Below are 13,338 nucleotides of genomic sequence, written 5' to 3'. Positions count from 1 at the left end.
ACACAAGGGCCGGATATGGAGTCCGCTGATCTGTGACTGCTTCTTTAAGAATCTTGGTTAACATTTTTTTTTAACGTGGCTAAATCTAACTAATCCCCAATACAGAATACCGAAGCCTCTCCCTGGGTGCCAAAACTTGTGTACCAAACCTGCGACTCGGTGAAACAAGTGAAAAACTAAGAATATTACTTCTTAAAAACAAACACAGGCCTAGAGATGCTTCTTAAAACTTAGAACGGCAAGAAATTTTGGAGAACAAACAGAACACAAAACAGAACAACGACAACAAAAAAGCACCTCCCCAAACGAGTATGACATGTCAACAGAAAACATATTTGAGCACCTCCTCTCATCTCACCAAGCTCGGGTGGCCTGGAACCCCCAGAGCCTTGGGGCGTGGTCTCCCATTACCCATTACCTGCTTTTCTCATCCCCATCCTTGTATCTGGCTTCCATCTGACCCCTTCTCCTCTCCCCCATCACCTCCCGGTTTCCTGCGCTCTACCACTGACGGTATGCGGGGAGGCTGACCTCCACCCCCACGGCCAATCAGTCCCACTATGTTTCATGCTGCCTTTGACAGAAAAAAGGTCCATCTTTTTGATACTGCTTTCCCCGCTGTTGGCTACGCTTTAAGAAATGACTCAGGTACTTTTGGGAGCTAAGTCTCCACACAGTTCCTGGGCAGACGACGCGATACTGTATGCTGAACACGCTGTCCACAGTAACGAAGGTCTTCGATGGCAATACCAGAAAGTATTTCACATGAAGGTGAAGGGAATAGCAGACAGCAAGCAGCCTTAAACACAAGTTCCATTCTTCACCGGAAAATAAACATCAGCAGATCCGAAGCTCTCAACGGTCCAGGCACTGGAATACTAAGTATGGCTCCACACATCTGATATGTGCATAATCCATGGATTTTCCTTAACATAGATTTATTTTCTTAACATAGATTTTCCTTCGAGAAAAGAAAGAGGGCTAGCCTCTGTCTGGCATCTGTTGTTTCCTGAGTTGTTCATTTTAGCCATTCTGACAGGTGTGAGATGGTTATCTCACTGTGGTTTTGATTTGTATTTCCCTTATGATGAATGATGTTGAGCATCTTTTCAGTGTCTGTTGGTTATCTGGGTGTCTTCTTAGAAAAATGTCTATTCATGTCTTCTGTCCATTTCTTAACTAGATTATTTGGTTTCTGGGTGTTGATTTTGGTTACATTTTTTACAGATTTTGGATACCCTTTATCAGATATGTCATTTGTAAATATCTTCTCCTATTTTGTAGGCTGACTTTTCATTTTGTTGATTGTCTCCTTCACAGTGCAGAAGGTTTTGAATCTTGATTAAGTCCCAGTAGTTCATTTTTGCTTTTGTTTCCCTTGCGTCTGGTGATGTATCTAGCAAGAAGTTGCTACAGTTGATGTCAAAGAGGTTGCTGCCTGTGTTCTCCTCTTGGATTTTGATGGTCTCTAGTCTCACATTTAGATCTTTCATCCATTTTGAATTTATTTTTGTGTATGGTGGAAGAAAGTGGTCCAGTTTTCCCAATACCATTTGTTAAAGAAGACTTTTTTCCACTGGATAGTCATACCTACTTTGTTGAGGGTTTTTTATCAAGAATGGATGCTGTATTTTGTCAAATGCTTTTTCTGCATCTGAGAGAATTGTATGGTTCTTACCTATTCTTTTATTAATGTGATATATCACACTGATTTGTGACTACTGAACCACACTGTAGCCCAGGAATAAATCTGACTGTGGTACATAATACATTAAATGTACTGTTGGATTCAATTCGCTAGTATTTTGTTGAGAATTTCTGCATCCATGTTCAACAGGGATATTAGCCTGTAATTCTCTATTTTGGTGGGGTCTTTGTCTGGTTTTGGAATCACAGTAATGAGTTTTGAAGTTTTCTTTTGATTTCCTTTTTTTTTGAACAATTTGTGAAGAAAAGGTATTAACTCGGCTTTAAATGTCTGGTAGAATTCCCCTGGGAAACTGGCCCTGGACTTTTGTTTGTTTGGAGATTTTTGATTTTTGGTTCAATTTTTTGGCTGGTTATGGGTCTGTTCAAATTTTCTATTATCTTCCCATTTCAGTTTTGGTAGTTTTGTATGTTTCTATGAATTTGTCCATTTCTTCCAGATGCCCAGTTTGTTGGCATATAATTTTTCATAATATTCTCTTATATTTGTTTGTATTTTTGTAGTGTTAGGTTGTGACCTCTCCTCTTGTGTTCATGATTTCACTTATTTGGGTCCTTTCTCTTTTTGATAAGTCTGGCTAAGGGCTTATCAATTTTGTTAATTCTTTCTTATTTTTGTTGATCTGTTTTTTGTTTTTATATCATTTGTTTTCTGCTCTAATCTTTATTATTTCCCTTCTTCTCCTGGATTTAGGCTCTATTTGTTGTTCTTTTTTTTAGCTCCTTAAGGTGTAAGGTTAGGTTCTGTATTTGAGACTTTTCTTGCTTCCTGCAAAAGGTAGGCCTATATTGCCCTATACTTCCCTCCTTGGACCACCTTTATTGCATCCCAAAGATTTTGGACTGTTATGTTTTCATTTTCATTTGATTCCATGTATTTTTATTTCTTCTTTAATCTCCTGGTTAACTCATTCATTCTTTAGTAGGATGTTCTTTTTAAAAAATTTTTTTAATGTTTTTATTTACTTCTGAGAGACAGAGAGAGACAGTGTGAGCAGGGGAGGGTCAGAGAGAGAGGGAGACAGAATCTGAAGCAGGCTCCAGGCTTCGAGCTGGCTGTCAGCACAGAGCCCGATGCAGGGCTCGAACCCACAACATGAGATCATGACCTGAGCCGAAGTCGGACACTCAACCAACTGCGCCACCCAGGTGGCCCTAGTTGGATGTTCTTTAATCTCCATATATTTGTGCTCTTTCTGAATTTTTCTTGTGGCTGATTTCAAGTTTCATAATTTTGTGGTCTAAAAATATTCATGGTATGATCTCAATATTTTTGCACCCATTGAGGGCTGATCTGAGACCAAGTACGTGATCTATTCTGGAGAATGCTCCATGTACACTCAAAAAGAATATGCAATCTTCTGTTTTAGGGTGAAATGTTCTGTATATATCTGTTAAGTCTATCTGGTCCAGTGTGTCATTCAATGCCATTGTTTCCTTGTTGATATTCTTCTTATATATCTATCCATTGCTGTTAAGTGGGGTTTTAAAGTCTCCCACTACTCTTGAATCTTACCAATGAGTTTATGTTTGTTATTAATTGATTTATATATTTACATATTTGGGTGTTTCAAGTTGGGGCCATAAATATGTATAATTGTTAGATCTTGATGGATAGACCCCTTAATTTTGATAAAATACCCTTCCTCATCTCGTTACAGTCTTTGGTTTAAAATCTAGTTTGTCTGACATAAGTATGGCTACTCTTTATTTTAGTGTTTGTTGGCATGATCGATACTTCTATCCCCTTACTTTCAATTTATAAATGTCTTTAGGTCTAAAATGCATCTCTTATAGGCAACATACAGATGGGTCTTGTTATTTTATCCATTTATCCTATGTCTTTTGATTGGAGCATTTAGTCCATTTACATTACATTGATTATTGAAAGATATGAATTCAGTGTTATTGTGTTATCTGTAAAGCTGGTGTTTCTGGTGATTTTCTCTTTTCTTTTCTAGTCTTTGTTGCTTTTTATCCCCCCCCCCCACACACACACCACACACACACACCCTCACTCAAAGAGGGCCTTTAATATTTCTTGCAGGGCTTGTTTAGTGGTCATAAACTCCTTTAGGTTTTGTCTTGGGAACTCTTTATCTCTCCTTCTATGCTGAATGACAGCCTTTTGGTGGATAAAGTATTCTTGGCTGCATTGACTATATCATGCCACTCTCTTCTGGCTGGCCAAGATCTGCTGTCTTTCCTTGTAGGCTAAGGACTTTTTTTCCTTTGCTGCTTTCAGGATTCTTTCCTTGTCTGTGTATTTTGTGAATCTGACTCCCCATGCGACCCAGGGGATCCTCGAACCATGCTGTCCACTCCTAGATCTCCACCCTCCTTCCCACAGAGGCACCAGCAAGACTGCCAGACACTAGCAATGGTGCAGACCGCTAAAACTTCAGACTCCGCGCTCTGCTGCTCATGGTAAGTTGTGGCAGAAGCCCCTCTACTTTTCCCAGTCAATGGTTTTGGGGAAGGGTTTTCCATGCGCAATCCACTATGCACACTTTCACTATTTCCCTCTCTCTCCTTTCTCCACGGTCAGGGCTCCCACCCCCACTGCAACATCCACAGTTCTTTTCTCCACCAAATCAACCCTCTGCAGCCCCTACTCCACACTGTGGCTGTTTTTTCAGCTCTAGTTGTGTATTTTTGCTCCCTCGGTCCTCAGATTAATTTCCTGGGTGTTGAAAATGATTTGATATTTAGCTGTGTTTCAGGCATGAGGCAAGCTTAGGGCCCCCAACTCCTCCACCACTTAACTCCTCTCTATATCTCATTTTTACAGAACCATCAAGATCATCAGGAGAAATAGAACTCACTTTAATAGATTCTGAGAGCATTATGACATCCATAATATATGTCTATGTATTTGTCCTTATTCTAAATGATTAAGACTTAAATGCTTTTCAGTTTATATCAATGTTGATTTCAGTTAAATCCTGGCCTCTGCTTGTTCAGTTCTTATTTTGAATCAAATAAAGAATCTTAAATGATCCCTGTAAAATTTCATCTTGTTAGATTTAGCCATTGCTCCAACCTACTAAGTTGTCTGAATTCTGAAGCCATCATCAAACTATATCCAACTATCCCTTATCATTTCCTGCCAAGAGTCATCAAAAACCTGATAAGCATGCTTTTCATAGCTTCATCTGTGTCATTAGTAAAACTGTTAACGTATGACAGGGTTGGGGTCCAAGATGGCCACACATTAAGACACTCCTTCCTAGAGGGTGTGGATTAATTATCACGTTTTGGGTATGTTGCTCTTGAAATTTCTAAAGAAGGTATAGGGGCAGAAGGCAGGCCACTCCAAGATGCGTAGCTCTGATGTTAAGGTTATTCTCTGCTGAAGGCGATGGGGACCCTGAGGGCTCAAGAGAAACTTCTGCCTCTCCCTTAACTACACAGAAAAATCATTGGGGGTCTTTCCCAGAATAAGAGTTATTTCCTGAGATAAAATTTTTTCCTATCAATTAGAGTTGTCCTCTAATGTATTTATTTTTTTATTTAAGAGAGAGCACACGTGAGCTGGGGAGGGGACGTGGTGGGAGGGAGGGGGAGGAGGAGGAGGGGGAGGGAGGGGGGGAGAGAGAGAGAGAGAGAGAGAGAGAGAGAGAGAGAAGGAGGGAGAGAGAGAATCCCAAGTAGGCTCTACACTCAGCATGGAGGCCAACTCAGTCTCGATCTCATGACCCTGGGATCATGATCCAAGCCAATAGAGTCAGATGCTCAAATGACTGAGCTACCCAGGTGCCCCTCGCTGAGATAAATGTTATCTGAGTGACCCACCTGTAAGGCAGGCCTAACATCGAATGACTAAATACCTGCTTTTCTCATTGCCTTGTGAAGTACATTCCTTCCCTCAGAAGTGAAAGACCCTTGCTCCCTTCCCCTTAGTTCAGAGCAACGTATTTGAAGGAGAACTTCAATGCCCTCCACTTTGACCTCAAACTTTCTAAGTGATTCAGTTCTTCTGTCCACTTTATCTCTTAACTCATGGGAACCAAAACTACCCCCTCAAGCAAAAAGGTCTGCCCTCAGTCAGCAAGACCTCACATGACTGATCCCTACAGGTGGGATCCTGACCTTCACTGCCCACCCACCTCTGCCCCACATTTTTCCTACATAAACTCGGAAGTACTTTCGGCACTTGGGAGGCAGTCTTTGAGATGCTAGTCCGTTGTCTTCCCAGGGGTGGTCTCAGTGAAATTAATTCCTTTCCTGTTTTGCCACATCTCATTTCTCAACCTTTGGATTTTGTCAGGGGCAAGCGGCCAAACCTGGTGTGTCTGGGGACCCCAGAGCCAGGTGCTCTTGCACCTCTGGGCCCTAGCTACATATATACTTCATCTTGCCGGTCTCTGGAATTTCCATGTCTGTGTGGATTCCCCATATGTATGCTATTAAATTTGATTTTTCTCCTGTTAATCTGTCTCATGTTAATTTGATTCTCAGTGCAGCTAGAAGCACAGGAAGAATTCCTATCCGACTGTTGGGGCCGTTGGCAAGATGCTTTAACTTGCTGGCCACCACTCCCCTGGTCACTGCTGCAGGTGAGAGATCCCGGGACATCTGACGAGCAGTCACAGAAAGTGAGATTTCTCACGTCAGCCTCCTGGAATCTCTCCCTGCAGAGTCAATAAAGCAACACTGGTGAGAGTCCTGTACTCGCTTTCTAAACCGAGATTAGCAGGAGACAAGGTTTATGGAACTAGTTCCTTAGGGTTAGCGACTTTTTGCTTAAATTTGGTAGAGCACGCTTTGGTTACTGATCCATTTCCTCCCAGAGATGGTCTGTTTTCCTTTGTCTGTGTCTTTTGTTTGTCATCTGTTGCTAAGGGACATCTTGGAAGCCAAAGCCACAAAATTAGTGGGCATGGGTCGAGCACTTAAAAGCTGCTAAGCCTTCAAGAAGACTCCTGTGATAGGGTCAGGTGGTCACAGAACAGGAGAGACCGACCTAGGTCACCTGCAATGAGGTACACTCTAAAACCACACACAGTCCCCAAGTCCACAGTACATCCCTGTTAGTTATTAGTGTGGCTTAAGAAGACCTAAGGCTTAGATAAAGCTGTTAAGATTTTTCCTTTTATCTTGTTTGTCCTAAGAGCTCGGCTTTATGACCAACGGGAATATTCCCTTTGGTCTCCACCATCCAGAGGGTGCACCTTGGTGGCCAGCCGAATAGACTGGGGATCCAAGCTTCTCCCTGTGTCTAGCGGTGCCACCTGTCGGGTGTGTCTGTCAGGAGAGATTCCAGTCCAGAAGAACCTGTGTCATCTCAGCCTTCATTGCTTGATTAGTGCTGGAGAGTTCCCCTCCAGAGCACCTGCCTGGTGTTAGAGATTAGGGGATGTGGGCCTGGCGGCATCTCATGTTCTTGCGGGAGGCTGGAGACCGCATTTCACTACACTGCCCGTACTGCCTGTGCCTTTGCTTTCCTAGACTAATTTTAGGGGTAAACTTTTGGATCATGGGGGCTACATCATCAAGCCCTTCTCTGGATGTCTCTTCCATCTTTGGTTAAGCCACCCAAAGGCTTATTAGTTTGAGTTGCTATTAATAGATCCTACTCACCAATGACCAGACAATGGATCCTTTAAATAGGCTATATTAAAAAAAAAAAAAAAAGAAAGCTCTCAATTGTCTTTTTAATGTAACAGCTAGCCTCAGGGACTCCCTTGATCAGATAAAAGAATGGAAATTAGCCTTAAGATCTAAAAATAAATGTCCACATCCAAAGTAAATTCCTCTTCTTAAAATCTAGGCTCACCTGCCTGTTTTAACTCCCCTTGGCCTACAAGATTTACAGAGCTCACTCTGGCCTAACTAATCTCTAGGCTCTAAGGTTGCTCACGTAAAGAGCTGAAAGCCAGAAAATAAATTTTAACGAAGCACCTGAGACTGGCAGTAAGGTCTGCTTTACTCCCACTCTCCAGGGCTGTGTGATCAGGGTCTACTGAAGAGTAGACACTCCTGTCCCATGTCCTCTGCGGGGGGATCCTAGACTACCCCGCCGTGAGAGAATTTGCGTCCCTGGACAGCACCAGATCTTTTATATTATGAAGGCCCTTTTACTTCCACTTTCAAATGATCCCACTGAATTTAGAAAGTAATCAGAAAGGTCATTTGCCTATATTCACAGCTTTCCCTTCACTGAGGAAACAGCTGACCAAAATTTCTTCTAGGCCCTTATACAAATGATCTGCAAAAGGCCAATGTTTAGGGACTAAGAGAAGCCAATGGTAAATTTTGTATCCAGAAATAGGCTGGTTAAAATGCTTCCAACATACGTTACAAAGGCAGAAATCTCTTGGTTCCCATTTCAGTTAAAGTTCTCCCTAATAAAAGGAAGCAAATTGAGTTAAAAATGTGAGCCAATCCCTTGATATCCAGGCTCTAATCCAAGTGTTTGGGGAATTAGGAATAACTGTCTTTATTTGACAAGTCTCTATAAAACTGGAATTGCAACTCTCGAAACAAGTGAAAGCTCACCTATCTTTACCAATCTCCAAACCTTACCTACTCCTCTCAAAATGTATGTACATATTATAAAGGACCAGGGTACCAGAACTAAATTCTGTAGCTTAAAAAAGTAAATTTTAATGCTGACAAAAACTGAGGACTGATGGATGTGGGGGGGAGGAGGGATGGGCATGGAGGAGGACACTTGTGGGGATGAGCACTGGGTGTTATGTGGAAACTAATTTGACAATAAACTATTTGTAAAAAAAAAAAAGTAAATTTTACTTAAAAATTTTTTTTTTCTCTTTTATTCAAGGGGCAGTCGGGGAGAGGGGCAGAGGAACAGAGAGAGAGAATCTCAAGCAGGCTCCACACTCAGCATGGACCCAACCCGGGGCTTGATCCCATGACCCTGCAACCTGAGCCAAAATCAAGAGTTGCACGCTCAACTGACTGAGCTACCCAGACACCCCAAAAACTTAAATTTTCAATGGCAATTACCTTGAAACACTTTAAAAAAAAAAAACTTTTTTGACATTCTTTCACTGCCCCTTGAAATTAATAATCTTATGATGTCTTTGAAATGTAAACACAGCCCACAATCTCATGAAATTGAAGGAGGGAAGTGTTTAAAAATTGGGCCTGGGGTGCCTGGGTGGCTCAGTCAGTTAAGTGTGTGACTTCAGCTCAGGTCATGATCTCACAGTTCATGGGTTTGAGCCCCACATTGGGCTCTGTGCTGTTGAACACCTGCTCAGAGCCTGAAGCCTACTTCTGATTCTGTGTTTCCTTCTCTCTCTGCCCCTCCCCCGCTCACACCCTGTCTCTGTCTCTCAAAAATAGATGAACGCAAAAAAAATTTTTTTTTAAAATTGGGCCTGTAATGTCCTCTCCACAAATATGAGTAAAAACAAAATTAAGATTTTGTTTACATCTTGCCTGTGTATTTTTTGTGTGTGTCCAAGATTACTGTAATTGTGAGATATTTTCTCTACCTCTGGATGGTATTGCTAAAGTTAATTTATAAAAAATCTTTATTTAGTTGATCTGAAAGCAAGCACTTGAAAGGATTGGCCACCCTAAAACTCAGAAAGAAGGGAAACTAACCCAAATGTTTCTCAAGTTCCCGTGACCTGGGATAATATGTGGTATGAAAGCCAATTTAAGGTTGCTGGTTTAATTAAAGCAGACACATAATTACAGTTATCAGCATTAAATATAAACTTTCATCCTGCTTGTGTTTACTAGAAGTCAAATAAATTTATGGTATCTTTGTTGCAAAATCTGTCAGAGGGAAAAAACTTACAATAACAACTACTTTGTCTAATGCCTCATGAAGTTTTATGGGTAGTCTAAGCATAACTTTTCAGAACAAGTAAATTAAATAGATGTAAATAAAATGAGAAGGTTTGTAGCTTTCAAAATCTTAGGTAACGTAAAAACTTAAAATTTTGCTAAGTTAAATATGAGTAAAGTTCATTGTCTATATAATTTTCAATTAAGATAAAATAATGAAACATGTTATGAATGTGGTTCATCTACTTCTTACTAGAGAGGAACTAAGGATACTTTTGGGTCTGTTAATAAATATGCCTTGTGCTTTACTGTACTATGAAAAAATTCATATAAAGTATAAAACTCCCAATCTAAAGAATTCTGGTTTAATAGTTCACAACTGCTTACTGCTCAGTTTTCACTAGAAATTAAGGTTTCTAAGCATTAAGAATTCTAATAAATGTAATTAAGAGCACGGGAAATAGAGGAGACAACTTGGTATGTGAGGAAAATGGGATGTGCTTTTGATAAGAAAAAGTATGAGGAATAAAATACAGGTTTGTTGAGGGAAAAGAAAAGAATTTTGTCCTCAAGTGAAACTGGTTATTTAAAAGGGGAAAGTTTAGGACAACATCTGAATGTGAAAAAGAAATGTGTGTAAGGTTTATGGAGAAACAATCATCAGAAAGAAACTTTACGTGTCGCCAGTACTGGCTGACATTAAGATAACTTTAAATAAGTAAATGAGTTTTAATATCAAAAGTACCTTAGTGCAATGATTTTGTTTCTTCTGTGTTAAAGGTACAAAGTTCTCTTGAACTCTTACTGGTCTGTTCTCCGTAAGAAATGGTACACAAAGGTTTTTCTTTTCAAGTTATCTGCCTAACAATTATTCTATGTTTGCCAAAATAATTTCCTATGTTTATCGGCTCTTTGACCACTTCAGAAAACGGAGTCTTAATATGAAGAGTTAAATTTTGCTCACAACTATGTAATTAATCTTCTGTATTGGCCTTTGAAATCCTATGCTGTCACTGTGGTTAAATGGATAATTAAATATTTTTTCATAGTGATTTATAATTCTATTTAATCAAATGTCCAAACCTTTCGATATTTTCTGACATACTTCCCAAAATCAAATTCTAAAATAAAGTCTTCTGACTGCAGTCTGAGGTGTTATAAAGAGCCCGTGGAATGTTTCAAAGATTTGAGAAACTAGTCAGGCTTATTTAGTATGTTAAATTACATTGGAAGCATTGTCAAATAAGTGCCATTAAACCTTCCTGCATTATACTTACGTAGATATATTATTAAAGTTAAGTGTTCTAAAAATTATATGAAACTCCTAGAAAACTGATGTCCTGGTATGTTAATTATCCTGAAGTGTATGTCACAAAAATAACCCAATCTCTTTGCCAATTGCTTATATCTTCAACCATGGTCATTTTTAAGTTTATCGTTTACAGATAGTAATACTTTTACTCAGATGCCTCTATGAAAGTTTCCTGCAAATGTGTTTCATCATGGAAAAAAATCCGAGTGCAGGTTTCTGGTAACCTTCAGATCATAAAACTAAACGAGGTAAAAATTTCTGGAACTAGTAGAAGAACTGGATTCAAGCAGAAGAAATAAGAATGTGGGACTGAATAAACTGAGGAAGATAAATACATTTTTTTTATGACTTGTTGGGAACACTGCTGACTTTTTAAAAATATTTTGGTTTTCCCCAGATTTAAGAAGACTTTTTCTCTTGAGCTAATCGACGTACTGTAAACTGATAAAATACACCTTTTTGAACAAACTGAAACTTTTTTCTCCGTATCTGAACCCTCCAGAATTCAGAAACTCTCAGTGAGTGGTCTTACCTGTTTACGGCAATCTATTTATTTGCAAAAGTTCAATAAGAATCTGTTCTCATGACAGGACACCAGTGGAAAAAATGGTATTACCACATGGTACTACCACCAAAGTATTACCGAAGCTCTGAGTGGAATGTCCTATTTGAGAGGGACATGCATAGACTCAGATGTGCCCAGACAGCTTTTGGGAACTAATGGTGACTTCATGGAGCCAATAAAGCTCCCTCGGAGACATGAGCCTGGCGCCCCGCGCACAGGGCTCCCAGCCGCCTCACTACCACGGGCCTAACTTCGAGCACATTCCTGCATCACCACCTCCTGGAATGAGGGTGACTATACTGACCTGTTGTCAGGGCTAAGAGACTGGTTCAATGGGGTAAAACAACCTATCAGCTCAATGTTTACTACGTTCCCTTCTCGGAAACGTAGAGGCAGAGGGCAGGCCACCCCAAGCTGGGCCACTCTGGCCTGGGGATTTTTCTGAGCTGAAGGCAGTTGAGACCCCGAGGGCTCAAAGGAAACTTTGCCCCTCCCTTAACTACACAGAAAAAATCTACACTGGGGGTCTTTCCCAGAATAAGGGTATTTGCGGAGATAAACTTTATCTGAGTGACCTATGTGTAAGGCAGGGCAAGCATCTAATTACTAAACATCTGATCTTCTTATCGCCCTGTGAAGAACATTCCTTTCCTCTGAAATCCCTGCCCCCTTCTTCTCAGTTCACAACGACACATACAACTCTTGGCCAGTCTTTGGAATTTCCACATGTGCGTGGATTCCCCGTGCATATGCCATTAAATTTGATTTTCTCCTGTTAATGTGTCTCATGCCACTTTGATCCTTGGTCCAGCTAGAATGGCCCTTAAAGGACACAAATTCTTGCTCTTTGACAAAGGAAATAGTCTGTTTCCTTAAATGTTCACAAGCAATGTGTTTAATATCTATTCAAGAATATAGTCAAGGGGCACCTGGGTGGCCCAGTTGGTAAAGCATCCGACTCTTGATTTCAGCTCAGGTCATGATCTCATAGTCAGGAGATTGAGCCCCACGTCAGGCTCCGAGCACTGGGCATGCAGCCTGCTTAAGATTCTCTCCCTGTCCCTCTATCCCTCCTCCACCTCTAAAATAAGAATATAGTCAAGATGTTAATGTTTTGTTAAGGTTTTATTTTAATAGTTGTTCTATAAAAGATCTTTTCCCAGAAGAAATTTCTACAAAGAACCAATAATAGCCATTAAGAATGGATGAAAACTTTTCTTATGCAAAAATGTCAGGAATGAACTGCCACAGTGAACGTGATGTGCTCTTTAAGTGTTTTTCCTAAAATGGGCTTTTATCAGTTTTCTTGAAATATGATGCACTTAGAGGAATTTTTTTTAACTAGTGGTCAATTAGGTGAACAATTTGGGAAATTTCCAAGACAAAAAGAAATGTAAACAGAAACAATTCAGAGTGCAGGAATATGAATTTCCAAGACATATTTAGAATAATTGTAAATCTGAATGTAGCAAAGGGCAATTATATAATTATAAGAGGAACAGAAAAGTTCTAAACAGCTATCATAAATAAATCACATTATAACATCCACTTCCACATTACCTTCCCCTCCCTGTATTCCACGCATGGAGAATTGGTTCTGGAAACAAGGAAATCCTCTGAACCAAACCAAATTGCTAGAGACTGATTTTAAGAGACTTTCTACCCAAACTCACCCAGATCAAAGCTTCTTTTGCACTGTATATAAGAACCATCAGACAAAGGTGTTTTAATAGTTATTCGATTAGGAGGCATCCAACTGGGCATATCACACATAATATCACTACAACCAAGTGACACGTCAAAACAGACACTTCTGACACCCACGCGTGGCTGCCTGTTCCGCACTCTCCTTCATAACTGCACATACACATTTAACGTTACCTGGATTTTTTATTTTTAAGGCCACATCCAAATGGCTTCATCATGCTAAACACTTTGATGTGGTTACCTGAAATTGGGGTCAGTTTTCCTTTTTCTGTAAAGGGTG

General features: G+C 40.1%; 1 protein-coding gene across 2 annotated transcripts in view; it reads right to left on the bottom strand.

Annotated features, from left to right (window-relative positions):
- Positions 1-13,338, bottom strand: part of SNX9 (sorting nexin 9) — a 121,363-nt gene that overhangs the window by 69,331 nt on the left and 38,694 nt on the right. Inside the window, exon 1 of one of the 2 annotated variants that reach the window (XM_039252080.1) lies at positions 6,882-6,886. The exons of the other annotated variant lie outside the window; for it this stretch is intronic. The gene's annotated coding sequence lies outside the window, so the exon portion shown is untranslated. Of the gene's footprint in view, positions 1-6,881; positions 6,887-13,338 lie in introns of those variants that run through there. 2 annotated transcript variants of the gene reach the window in all.

Source organism: Hyaena hyaena, unplaced genomic scaffold (assembly GCF_003009895.1).
Source record: "Hyaena hyaena isolate Hyena2069 unplaced genomic scaffold, ASM300989v1 scaffold_405, whole genome shotgun sequence".
NCBI classification, from domain to species: domain Eukaryota; kingdom Metazoa; phylum Chordata; class Mammalia; order Carnivora; family Hyaenidae; genus Hyaena; species Hyaena hyaena.
This window is presented reverse-complemented; position numbering and strand designations above follow the sequence as displayed.